This window comes from Vicugna pacos, chromosome 32, assembly GCF_048564905.1.
Source record: "Vicugna pacos chromosome 32, VicPac4, whole genome shotgun sequence".
NCBI classification, from domain to species: Eukaryota; Metazoa; Chordata; class Mammalia; order Artiodactyla; family Camelidae; genus Vicugna; species Vicugna pacos.
The window spans coordinates 24,392,099-24,404,989 of NC_133018.1; the positions used below are offsets into that span (position 1 = coordinate 24,392,099).

At 53.1% G+C, this 12,891-nt stretch overlaps 2 long non-coding RNA genes across 2 annotated transcripts; both read right to left on the reverse strand.

The window, feature by feature from the left end:
- Nucleotides 1–49: 49 nt before the first annotated feature.
- LOC140690838 (uncharacterized) lies at nt 50–2,596 on the reverse strand. Its single transcript, XR_012066157.1, has 4 exons — nt 2,522–2,596; nt 1,046–1,123; nt 714–806; nt 50–300 (listed from the first exon to the last, which is right to left on the reverse strand). It is a non-coding gene; the product is annotated as an uncharacterized lncRNA (long non-coding RNA).
- A 3,136-nt stretch (nt 2,597–5,732) lies between these two features.
- On the reverse strand, nt 5,733–12,750 carry LOC140690974 (uncharacterized). The gene is made up of 2 exons (XR_012066393.1): nt 11,239–12,750; nt 5,733–10,914 (listed from the first exon to the last, which is right to left on the reverse strand). It is a non-coding gene; the product is annotated as an uncharacterized lncRNA (long non-coding RNA).
- Nucleotides 12,751–12,891: the final 141 nt, after the last annotated feature.

Here is a 12,891-nt window from a genome sequence, read left to right on the forward strand (position 1 = left end):
GAGGCTACACAAACCAAAACATCAGAGTTTGGAGCAGAGAAAGGTTTATTGCAAGGCAAACGGGTGGCTCATCCCCTCAAAAAACCCGAACTCCCCCAAAGGTTTCAGCAAAGCGATATTAAAGGCCAGTATGTGGTCCGCTGGCGCACAATTCTCTGATTGGTTGGTGGTGATCAGTCCTTATGCGCCAGGCCTGCTCATGACCATCAGGTGATCAGCTTCTTCGACTTGGTCGTGGTTTTTGGCATCTGACTCAGGTGCTATATCTGGGTACTTCAGAGAGGAGCTACAGCAGAGGACCTGGGGGGAGGGAAGGCCCCTAGGCACTGGAGGTGCCAGCAGGTACTAGCTGAACTGCCAGAGGAAGAGTCTCGGGTCAAAGGAGGCCCCCACCCAAGTGAGACCACACACTTGGGGCCCCAGACCCCGAGAAGTGGGGTTGGTGCCAGCACCTTCCAGTCTCAATCAAGTGACCCTGCGCATAGCTCAGGCTGAGGGGCAGTAGGACCTTCCTCCTGTTGACAGCCAGGGGACCATCCACCACCAGCAGGCACCGATTCCCCCGCTTGTCACAGCTGAGTGATGCCCGTCTGGGTCCTGAGCCCCCGTAGATTACCCCCCAGGGACCATCCCTGTCCCCTGGCCCTGGGAGCCCGTTAACCCCCAATGGAGGGCAGGGGTGGTGGTGGGAAAGGATGAGGAGGTCCCCGCACCTGACAAGGGGGTCGGGTGGACCAGCCGGGGGCCCCTCCATCCGCGTCCGTGGGCCCCCTGGCTGTGCCCAGCACAGGGCGGGACGTCGGCGTCTGGACAGAGAGTGTGGGAGGAGAGACACGGCTGTGAGGGAGCCGCCTCAGCCGTGGGAGCCCACACCCCTCCCTGGGGGCGTTCGCGGTCCCTGTGAAATCCCCGGTCCCCAGGCCCGGGAGCAGCTCTGCCCCCGAGCGCGACCTGGGGCTGTGCAGAGGGAAGCCCCCTGGTTCCGCCCGCGCCGCCGTGTGGGGAGGGGGTTCGAGCTGAACTCTCCCCAGGTTTCCCCGATTACACTTGACGGTGAGATCCTGGCAAGTGACAGCCTCCGGCCACAATGAACGACAGCTGTCCCCTCGGAGCACGCGTGGACCTTAGCGGGTGGAAACACACTTAGAGTGACTCCCCTGCGACAGCGTCCCAGGCAGAGGGGTGCCCTGTCTGAGCGGAAGCGGCCCCTCGCGGGGACCCTGCGGCGGGAGAGTCAGAGGCCGCTTCACTGCAGGGACAGCAGGGGGTCTGAGGGCGCCCAGCCGCCTTTGTCTGCGGGGCTAATGCGCTGACGTCGGGCAATTTCAAGACACCGTTTGGGTACAAAAGCAGCTCTTTTGAGATAATGGACTTTTAATGACCACGCTTGACCCCGTCAGCTCAGTGACTAAACCTACGAGAGAGACAGAGACAGAGAGAGAGAGACAGACAAAGAGACAGGGAGACAGTGACAGAGACAGACAGAGACAGAGAGGCAGAGACAGAGAGACAGAGAAACGAGACAGAGAGACAGAGACGGAGAGACAGAGATGGAGAGACAGAGAGAGACAGGGAGACAGAGAGACAGAGACAGAGAAACAGACAGAGAGACAGAGACGGAGAGACAGAGACGGAGAGACAGAGACAGGGAGACAGAGACGGAGAGACAGAGAGAGACAGGGAGACGGAGAGACAGAGACAGGGAGACAGAGACAGAGAAACAGAGACAGAGAGACAGAGACGGAGAGACAGAGACAGAGAGACAGAGACAGAGAGAGAGAGACAGAGAGACAGACAGAGACAGAGAGAGGCAGGGATGGAGAGACAGAGACGGAGAGACAGAGACGGAGAGACAGAGACGGAGAGACAGAGAGAGACAGGGAGACGGAGAGACAGAGACAGGGAGACAGAGACAGAGAAACAGAGACAGAGAGACAGAGACGGAGAGACAGAGACGGAGAGACAGAGACAGAGAAACAGAGACGGAGAGACAGAGACGGAGAGACAGAGACAGGGAGACAGAGAGAGGCAGGGAGACGGGGGGAGGAAGCGGCGTCAGGCCGCCCCCGGGAGGCTCGGGCTGGCCCTGGGGGACCCTGCTCTCCAGTCCTGTGAGGTGGGGGCCGGGCAGGCGGTTGGCGCTGGGCTCCCTATTTGCTTCCTCTGCAAAGAGACGTGGAGCCAAAGCAGAGGAGGGGGTGGGGGTGGGGAGGGAGGAAACGACACGTGTCTGCTGGGTGACGGGAAGCCCTGCTCCCAGCGGGCACGTCCGCGTGACGGTGCCAGACCCGCCCCGGGAGAGGCGGGAGCAGCTGTGGGGGCTCGGGACGCGGTCAGCCACCCTCCCCACCCGCCCCACCTGGTGGCTCTGAGCTCACGGTGGCCCTAACAGTCCTCAGTGTTGAAACACGAGAAACGTGTCTGTAACCGTGGGAACAGGTACCACCCAAGTCCCTAAGTGTCCGACCCTCTGCTAGGCTCCCCACAGACCCTCAGGACCCGGTGACTAAGGTATTAGCACCTGGCAAAGCTGAGTCGGGGGGCGGGACGGGGGAGGACACGCTGAGTCCTCAGGGACAGCCACTCCTGGCCCCAGGACAGCATCTCCATGCCGGAATCCCGGAATCGTGACCCAAAGGCCCAGACATTCCAATTCTTCAAGAGAAGTATCCAAACATGTAAATATTGCTTCAGACTTTTTACAAGCCCTCTGCGGACCACACTTGACTCATCCCAGACTGCATGGGAATGCGTCCCACAGGTGGCAAGGAGAACTTCCCAGTCCAGAACCCACCTCTGTCCATGCCCCCCAAATTCTGCAAATCTGCAGGTCCCGTAAGTCCACTAATTTTCATTTATTTACACATGGGGCACCAGGGGATCCGGCCCCGGAAGCTGGGTGGAGCCCAGGCCCTCGGGGACACTGACCAGGGAGCACTCAGGCGGGCTTTGTCCCAGTGCCCGCCCCCCTCACCCCGACGACCCTGACTCAGGCTCCCAGAGCCCGGAGTGGACAGATTTATCCAGCACTTGGACGGAGTGAAAATGTTCCCTGAGGTCTGACTCGCTGGGAACAAAACAGATCCTCGGCACAGAAAACACGGACTTGCCATCGCCATTTGTATGCTCATCACTCACCAGCCATCATTTGAATGCAAATCAGCTCCTCTAGCCGGTTAGACTCAAGACGACTGCTCCCCACACTCGCGTGTCTGGCCCCAGCACTGAAGTCGCGAGGCCCCTCCAATCAGATTCTCCTGATTCAGCCCACGCCCTGCTGCTCTTTCCCACCGCGAGGTCAACCTGTCGGGGTGCCCCACGGAACCCCCGGCCGCCAGCTCCCTAGGAGGGCGGAAGGTGCCTCCCACTGCGCCCACCCGACCCCAGGCCCCGGGAAGCCGGAAGCAGGAGCCCGAGCTCTGTGGACTGGGGCCGGACTGCGGAGGCCGCCCTGCACGCGGCGGCCCCGCGCCTCCTCTGCTCGAATGCGTCCGTCGGATCGTTCCCAGCCGTCAAAGGGACTCTCTAACAGGTTCTCCTAACTGTAGAGCCGCACAGCTCCGCCGGGTGCGGAAAGGGAGTGATGCTGCCCGTAATGCAAAGCGCCAGAGTGAGTTTCAGCAGGATTGGGGAGTTAAATTTAGAGAGAACCGTGCATTCGGATGTGGACACAACCCAGTGGATACATTATCCAGTGAGCGGGGCCCACAGTCGGAGGCAGCCATGCTGGGGGGGTGGATATGCTCCCTACGGGGCACGTCTGTGGGGACCGTCACCCGGCAGAGGCTCGGGCTTTTCCCGGGGTCTGAGAAGCCCTGCGCTCCCCAGGCCCCCTGCCAAAGCCCCCCCATTAAAATATTATCTTCCTGGCTCACATCACATTTAAAAGCACACAGAGCAGAGACTGCAACGTGCTGGCCTGAGGGAATGATGGTTAATTTGGCTGCTGCTTCCAAATTTAAAAGGGGGAAACGAGGTTCACAGGGAAACCCAGACTTTCACAGACATGCAGAGAAATCTATCCAATGACGTCACTTACACTTGGAATCTCATTTTCAAAAATGATACAAATTCTGTTTACAAACCAATACCAGACTCAAGGACACAGAAAACAAACTATGGTTACCAAAGAGGAAAGGGCATGGAGGAACAAATTAGGGGCTGGGGATTAACAGACACACACTACTATATATAAAACAGATAAACAACAAGGGCCTCCTGCATCACACAGGGAACTACATTCAATTTCTTGTAATAAAGAAATTGTAATAATATATAATGGGAAAGAATCTGATAAGAAAAAAATATATATATATGGATGCGTATAACTGAATCACTTGGCTGTACACCTGAAACTAACATTGCAAATCAACTACACTTCAATTTTAAAAAGTTCTTTTCCTTTGGAAAACCCACACCTTCAGCTTCCCATCTGTGCCCCCAGGCTGGGGTCCCTGCGGGGCGTGGTCATGTCCCCTTCCAGCACTGCACCGTCCTCATTGGCATTACATGCCTGGCCCCTTTAATCTTCCTGATTTAGAGGAAAAGACTGTTTGCGGACTCTTAGAGGGTCAGGTTGCTCTTAGGAGGATGTAAGAATTCTGAAGCTTAGGAAAGGGAGGTTTAACACAGGGCAGGTCAGCGGGTTGCCAAGATCACCGGCTGCTCGTGGAAGGAAATCCACAAGAGCTGGGCTCCACGTCTCCAGGAAGAAAACGATGTCCTGCTTCGTTTCTGCCTCTGGTTGGGAGGGGAATCTTGGGTGTAGGACAGGGTCATTTGAAGACGCCCTGGATGAGGGCAGTTTGATGCCACCATTTCCATTCTGAGTCCATTCCGCGCTCATTTGACAGATGGTAAAGGATGTAACTTGGCAACAGCCGAAAATACTAAATGCTCTCACACCTGTTTCACAAATCCCCAGTGCAGCCGCACACACTTAAATCACGGTGTGCGCCCCCCAGTTAAATCCCCCACACGCGGTTGGATGCCTTCGCGGCGGTACTGGGCACAGAATAGGGACTCAGCAGACATTCGCTAACTCGTCTCTGCACCAGCTCTGGTCTCTCTTCCCACCCTGGTCCTGGTTTCCAGTCTCGGCACTCACCTGTGCTTCCACAGCTCAGATGACAGCGTTGGCCGCACTGATCGGCATCAGTGTCACCTGGGAAACTAAACCGGGGACTAAACAACCTGGCCCAGATCCGTACACCCCAGTGGAAATGCCTGGAGCACCCGCTCAAGCTTAGCGCTCTACAACCCATCACAGACATCCCCAGGAATGCACCTGCCACGTGCGTGCCGGAGTCTGTAGCCATGGGCGCCAAAAGGCACACACAAGCACGGTCGGAGCAGCCCCAGACTGAAACCACCCAAGTGCCACGAGAGCACAGCGGAGCCCTCGGGATCCTTACCTCAACCCCATCTGCAAAGCCCCTCTGGCCGCACGAGGCCACGATTGCAGTGTGTGTGTGCAGGTTTGGATGTCCAGAGGCACCTACGAGGATGTTCCGGACAAAGGGAGGCAGGTGACGGCCCGGGATCAGCCATCAGTGGATTGGACACAGGGAGCGAATTTCCTCCTTCTTAACTCACATGGAGCACCTCAAGTTCTGACCCCCAATTTATCACAATGGCTCAAGTGAGATGAAGCGGTTCGTGAATGGTCCTCGACAATTAAACCAGAACATAACACGCAGGGCTGAAATGATGGCAGGGAACAGTTTGGTCCATTTATTTATTTATTTAGGGTTTTTTTTTGCGGGGAGGGGATAATTACGTTTATTTACTTTTTTTTTTTTAAACAGAAGATACTAGGGATTGAAGCCAGGACCTCGCGCATGCTAAGCACACACTCCGCCACTTGAGCTGGACCCTCCTCTCCCCAGTTTGGTCTATTTAAAATATTCTCATTTCTTTTAACTGAAGTATAGGCAGTTACAGTGTGCCCATTTCTGCTGTACAGCATAACATCCCAGTCATGCATATACATACATATATTTGTTCTCGTATTTTCATTAAAGGTTATTACAAGATATTGAATAGAGCTCCCTGTGCTATACAGAAGTATGTTTTATCTATTTTTGTATACAGTAGTTAATATTTGCAAATCTCAAACTCCCAAATTTATCTCTTCCCATCTCCTTTTCCCCAGGAACCGTAAGATTGTTTACTACGTCTGCACGTCTGTTTCCGTTTTGTAGATGAGTTCATAGTGTCTTTTCTCTTTTTTTTTTAAGATTCCAACATTAAGTGATATATGCTTTCTTTCTTTCTCTTTCTGGATTATTTCACTTAGAATGACATTCTCCAGGTCCATCCATGTTGCTGCAAATGGCATTATTTTATTTTTATGGCTGAGTAGTATTCCATTGTATAATTACAGCGCAACCTCTTTATCTAGCCATATGTCGATGAATATTTAGGTTGTTTCCATGTCTTGGCTGTTGTAAATAGTGCTGCTATGAACACTGGGGTACATGGATCTTTTTGAATTAGAGTTCCCTCTGGATACATGCCTAGAAGTGGGATTGCTGGATCATAGGGTAAATCTATTTTTATATTTAAATGGTGAAACTGTGCAGCTGATAAATGAAGGCGACCAGTGTAGGGTGTGACTTGGCTGAGTCGCACAAGGTCCAAGGACCTATCCGTCCGGGGTACTGCTGTCAGGATTACAGATTGCCAGTTACACATCTGCATCGAGCGCTGGCCGAAGCAGGGGAGAAATATGAAGCTGTTTCCAAAAATGCTCCATGACTCTTCAGAGGTTTTCACTCTGAAAAAATTAGATTTCAAAGAAATTTAGGAGAAAGGCTGGATTAACAGATATATTAGATATGAAATAGGGCAGGAAAAATTGGGAAATTGGAGAATGTATTGCTTATCTTGTTATCGTATTTTTGTAGTTGTTTCTGAACCTTGAAAATACTACTGGTGAGGGGAGAAGAAAGAAAAAGCAGAGATGTTTGGTGGGAGTTTGGGTTTTTGTTGTTGTTATTCTTGCGCTGAGAAAGTGCTTCGCTTCCTGAGGTTCCAAAGTTTCTAGAAGTAACAAAATGGGAGGCGGGTGAGGAGGAAGATAAAAAAAAAGTCACACGTTAAGGATGAAATGTATGGTATCTTTTCATCTTTACCATAAACACAAAATGCCCTTTACCAACCGACGCACACACTACTGTGTTTGGTACAACTCGATTTTTTTCCATCTTCAAACTAGGCTGTTAAAACACCGAGTTGAGGGCGACAAGCCTCGGTCACCCTGCAGCTGAGGTGACTTTATGTTGAGAACATAACAGCAGAGGTGGGCTGGTGAGGGCCGCGTTCGCAGCGCACAGGCTGAGAAAACGTCCTAAAAAATTGCTACTTACAAAATATCCCAACAGAACAGATTTATTTTTCGACGTCTGTCTCCCCAACTTGACCCTGAGCTCCTCAAAGACGGACCAGCAACTCGTTTCCGGCACTGAGCACCGCGCACCCGGCCGGGGGCAGGATGGCCGCCCCGGTGGGCAGCACAGACCTGGCGGCAGGCAGCCAGGGCAAAGGTGACCTTGCACAAGCCCCCACGTGAGACTGCGATCCCAGAGCATCTTCAGGAAGGGGCTGTCAAAGACCAGACTCCAAGTGAGCAGACCTTGCAGACCTTACTGGTTTTTATTCAACAACTCGTGACTCCAGTTTAGCATCTAATCTAGCAGACAGAAAGAAGCTCCAAGGAGCTGTGCAACAAGGACGTCTTGTAGGCAGGCGGGAGCGGGAACAAGGAAGTTAGCCAAGAGGCTGCTTTCCTTTAGGAGGTGGCAGGGGTCTACCAGGCAGACGGCTTAACTGGCACTGGATCCTGATTCAGCGGTTTAAGATTCCGTGCCTGGGACAGCCAAAGCTCTGAGTCAGGTCTCAGTCTGGTGGTGCGGGGCTCAGCACAGTCAGCGCCAGCTGGGGTGTGCTGCCTTTCAGCGGGGCCCCGTGCGGACTAACTGGGTGACACCTGTGCTCGGGGGCACCGATGCCCCTCACACCCGCCGCACCGTCCTTGTTCTCCTAACTGGACCCTGACTGAGTGTTGATGCTGTGAGCCATTATTCTTAAGTTACGCATTTTCAGATGCATAGGTCCACAGATCTCGTGCCCCTTTACAGTAATCACGTCTTCCCATGCCTCCCCCCACCCATCTGGTTGTGCACTAAGAGTAGGAACAACATGCACCGCAGCAGGCATTGCTAGCTGGCCCACAGTGCCCACTCTCCCTTCTTCGTTCGCAAGACAGCATTTTATTCGAGGAGACAACGCATCCCACTAAAACCACAGTACCCTCCAGTCTGTCTTGCTGCTAAGGGGCCCCCACATTACTTGCCACTGGACGGAATTTCCAAATGACAGACAGGGCACTGTCACTCATTTCTGTCCACCTGGGGATACAAATACAAGTTTTCCACCACCCAGAGTTTCAGTCCTAGGAGAGGCACTCAAGTGGCTGAGCTGCAGCAGGTGTTCAGGCGAGGTGGGTCGACCGACAGGCTTTTTCATAACCCTGAACCCAAGCTGGGACCCGTGGCTCAACAGAGGGTTTTTTTCCTCATTCACTGTTATCATTCATAGGAACTCTAGCAAATGTGTAAAAATCAAATCACATTTGGTTGAAAAGGCAAACTGTACGATGGACCTAGAAATCTAGACCACGTAGACCCATCCTCTCTATTTACGTCCAAAAACAGACCACCTGTCACAGCCTCTGCCTGCCAACGTGGGGTGATCCTAGGAGAGGCGTTTCCTCTGTGCCCTCCCCCAATTCCACCGTGACTAGTTAAGTGTTCACAGCGGGGACCTGGCTAGGTTCTCAGCCCCACTGCACAGGCGAAATAACTGGAGGTCAGAGAGCTCAGGTTTGACTGGATAGAGCCACTGACCCGACATGAAAAGGGCTGGCGGGCCTACGCATCACCTCCGCCTGAAGCCACCCGCACGTTAACGCTCCAGCTGCATTAAGAAGCACACATTCCTGTGTGGGAAGGATGCTCATGATGGGAGCTACTGGCCATTTCAAACTACAGGCTAGGGAGGAATCTTCCATCTAACACAAGCAGCTTTCAAACTTTTTTTTTTTTTACTGTGATCCATAATAAGAAATAAATCTTATATGATGACCATGTGCGTGTGACTGAAATGAAAATATCAGAAAATAGGACCAACTTACACCTGAGGGGCCCTCTTCCCTTTTTAGAAACATTAAAGAGAAACGCACTCGACAGTGATGAACACCCTCCTAACCGTCACCCAGCTCAGCGAACAGAACGTCTGCAGCGTCCTCAAGGCCCCTTGGCAGCCCTTCCTGATCATAAGCCTCTGCCTTCCCCCCTCCACCCCCAGGTCACCCCTTTTATCAACATTGCTTTGCTTTTGTTCGGACTTTCACCCCCTGAACATTATAGCTTCGTCGTTCCTGTCTGAATTCTAGGATCGGAATCACAAAAGCTCAGAAGCACCATTTGCACGTTTCCGCCTTGCTTCCTTTGCTCCAGATTACTCAGGATTCAGCCACGCTCTCGATTGTACCCGTGGCCCAGCCCTTTCCACTGCACTGCGTTCCACTGTGCGTACACATACTGTAGTGTTTATTCTGTTGTTATGGGCTCTTGGGCTGTTTCCAGCTTGCGGCCATTCAACTAACGACGCTGTGACACTTGTGTCCAGGTCTCCTGTGGCACTTGGAGCATCATGAGAGGGTGTCCAGTGACAGGTGGAGCTGCTGGGTATTGGTCAGTATGTCAAACTTTACTAGATAGTGACAGTCTTCGAAAGTGGTTGTACCAATAAACAAACTAGATAAACAGAATAAGTGAAACAAACCAAAAAATGGTCGTGCCGATTAACAGCCCACTAGCAGCTTTCAAGGGTGCACACCGCCCCAGCGCCTCACCCGCTCTTACTGATGCTGAACTTAACATCCGTGTCCATTCAGCTGGTGTCAAAATGGTATCCCCCCATAGTTTCCTTTTTTTTCATTTTTTTTAATTTTGGGTTTTTTTCTTTGTTGTTATTGCTATAAAATTTTTTTTCCTTCCGCTGCAGTTTTAATTTTCATTTTGCAAATAATAAAGTTAAACTCCTTTCCAAATGTTTACTACCATTTATGTTTCCTTTTTTTCATGACAAGTCTGTTTATCTTTGACCGATTTTTAAATCAGTCTTTTTCTCACTGGTCCGTACAAGCTTGTTACGCGTCCCGGCTGGCTGACTTCTGCCAACTACCCACGTCTGCTCCTGCTCCTTAGTTTTGTCTTTTGCTGTTTTCTATGAAATATTTTGGTGAACAACAAAAAAGTCCTAAACAAGACATTGGCAAATCAAATCCAGCAATGCACATAAAAACTGAAATACCACGACCAAGGTGGGATGACCTTGAACCCCTGGCAAAGGGATCCTCCAAGAACTGACACCACACACCACGCTCAATGGTGGACGTGGGGCCTTTACTCTGAGACCAGGAAAACGTCTGCACATGTCAGAAGCCCAAACCAATCTGCAGATAAATAACTAGAAATAATGAAGCTGAGCAAGGCAGCTCAATACAAAATGGTTTTTGAAATTGTATCCCTAACAACAAACAACTTGCAAATGGAATTTTAAAAGGGGGTAATGATGGCATCAAAAAATGAACTGTCTGGAATAAATCTAATGAAAGACGTACAATCTTTACAAGGAAAATTAGAAAACTTTATGAGAGGCTTTAATACAGTGGAAGAGCAAATTCTGCAAAGATGTCAGCTCTCCCCAAGTGACCCCAGCCAAAACACGCGCGGGCTGGCGGGAATAACTCGCCATGCTAACCCTAAAACTCACCCGACAGGCAAAGAACCAGCTGGGAAAATCTCTCTTCCTTTCAGGTTTTCATGCTGGTTGTGAGCATAACCACTAGTGGATTGCAAACCACGGTCCAAATCACACTGAGCTAGTTCAGCACCTGCCCCCCTCCCCACCTCCCCAACACACACGCTCCAAGGGTTCCCCCTGCCCTCAGAATTCAGTCCACCCTCCTTCTCAAAGTCTAGAAGCTTCCAGCCTTAATTCTTGCCACCGCTTCCCTACTTGGCCACATTCTGGGCTGCGGCCACACTGCACTGAATCTATCACTCCTTGAAAATGCTCTGCTCTGTCTCACCCCAAGACCGCTACTTAGGATTCAGCCCACCTCTGGCCTGGCTCCCTCCTCTCCTGGCTGCTTGAGCACCATCTCACCTGCTCAGCACCCACTGTCTTGAGATCAGACTTACTCCTTCCTTTATCCTTCCCCAGCCGTCGTCTAAAAACACACCCGGGGCAGAACAACGGACACCCTTGAGTATCGACTCCAAGATCTCCATCAGCTTTCTGAAGAAGGTCATGTCCTCGCTTTACTATCCTCACTTTACAGATGAGAAAACTCAGCCTCCGAAAGAGCACAGGACCAACGCAAAAGCTCCACTGGAACCGAAATCAGTCACGAGTGCAAAGTCAGTCTTTTCATTCTCAAGCCAGGCGGAAAGGAATGCGCTTTCAGAACCCCTCCGAGGAGTCGCAGCAGCAGGTGGGGGCTGACTAGGAACGCTGGGCCTCACCCCACCCTCTGAATCCAAGGGAAAGCTTGAAGCCAGCCAAGCACCTCAACAGACCAGCACGTGCCCAGAGGCAACCAATGTGGGACCAACCGAGTAACCAACAGAGACACCCCGTACCCGCTCTGGCGTAGCGGGTCGCCATGCAGAGCCGGACAGGAAGCTGCCTGCTCCCTCATTCAACAGTGACCAATCCGTGGCCCACAGTGCGCCAGGCGCTATTCTAGACACTGAGGATGCTCCAGGGAACCCAACAAAACCCCTGCTCCCCTGAAGCCGATCCTGGTGAGGGCTACACGCAGGGTGGCGGTGGTAGGGCTGCAAAGACAGTGCAGCTGGGTCACACAAGCTCAGTGAGAAACTCTCCCAGCCTGGACAGCTACAGCCAGGCCGAGACCGGGAAGGGGCTGGACCAGGGGCCTCCCACACGAAAAGCCAGAGAAATCGGAAGACGCGAAGGCCCTTGGGTGGGAACCTCCTGCAGCTTCATCTTTTTAAACCTACTCATGTTCACGTACATGATCTCATTTCAACCTTACTAGCAGAGAAAAACGTATCACTGATTTACAGACAAGTAATGTGGCCCAGAAAGGAGACTGTCTGCCTCACGGCCCAGAGTTTCCAGTCCTGGGGCGGAAGGAGAGCTCCGGTCCCCAAGCCAGTGTGTTGCAGGCCACCCCGTGACTGGGGCTGAAAGCTATAGGCTGGGCGAGAAGGCCCATTAGCTCCTAGTGGAACCACAGGTGGGAAACCGGCCGTGAGGAGCCAGTTAGCAAAGTCACCTCGCATCCAAGTGACTGGTCTCCAAAAGCGGGTTCCCAGCCCCGCCCTCGGTCACTTCTCCCACACGGGCCCCAGGACCCCGAAGTCCCGTAGCAGTGAGGAGCCTCACAGCTTCCTCTGACATACGCCAAGGAAACCCTCCAAGGTAGGCGAGACGAGGGCCGTGAACCCCAGGACCGAGGAGAAATCAGGGCTGCAGAAGCGCCACGCCACCTGCCCCAGGGCACAGCCTGGTCAGCTGCCGGCGCCTGAGCACCGGCCCCCACGACCCAGGACCCCACAGCCCACAGCCCAAAACTCCCAACCCCACGGCCCCCGGCCTCCGACCCCAGAGCCCCCGGGCCCACGGTCCCCGGACCCACAGCCCACGGCTTCCGACCCCACGGCCCCACGGCCCCCGGCCCCACGGCCCCACGGCCCCCGGCCCCACAGCCCACGGCCGCAGAGCACCGGACCCCACAGACCCCAACCCCACGGCCCCCAGCCCCAAAGCCCCCGACCCCACAGCCCCCAG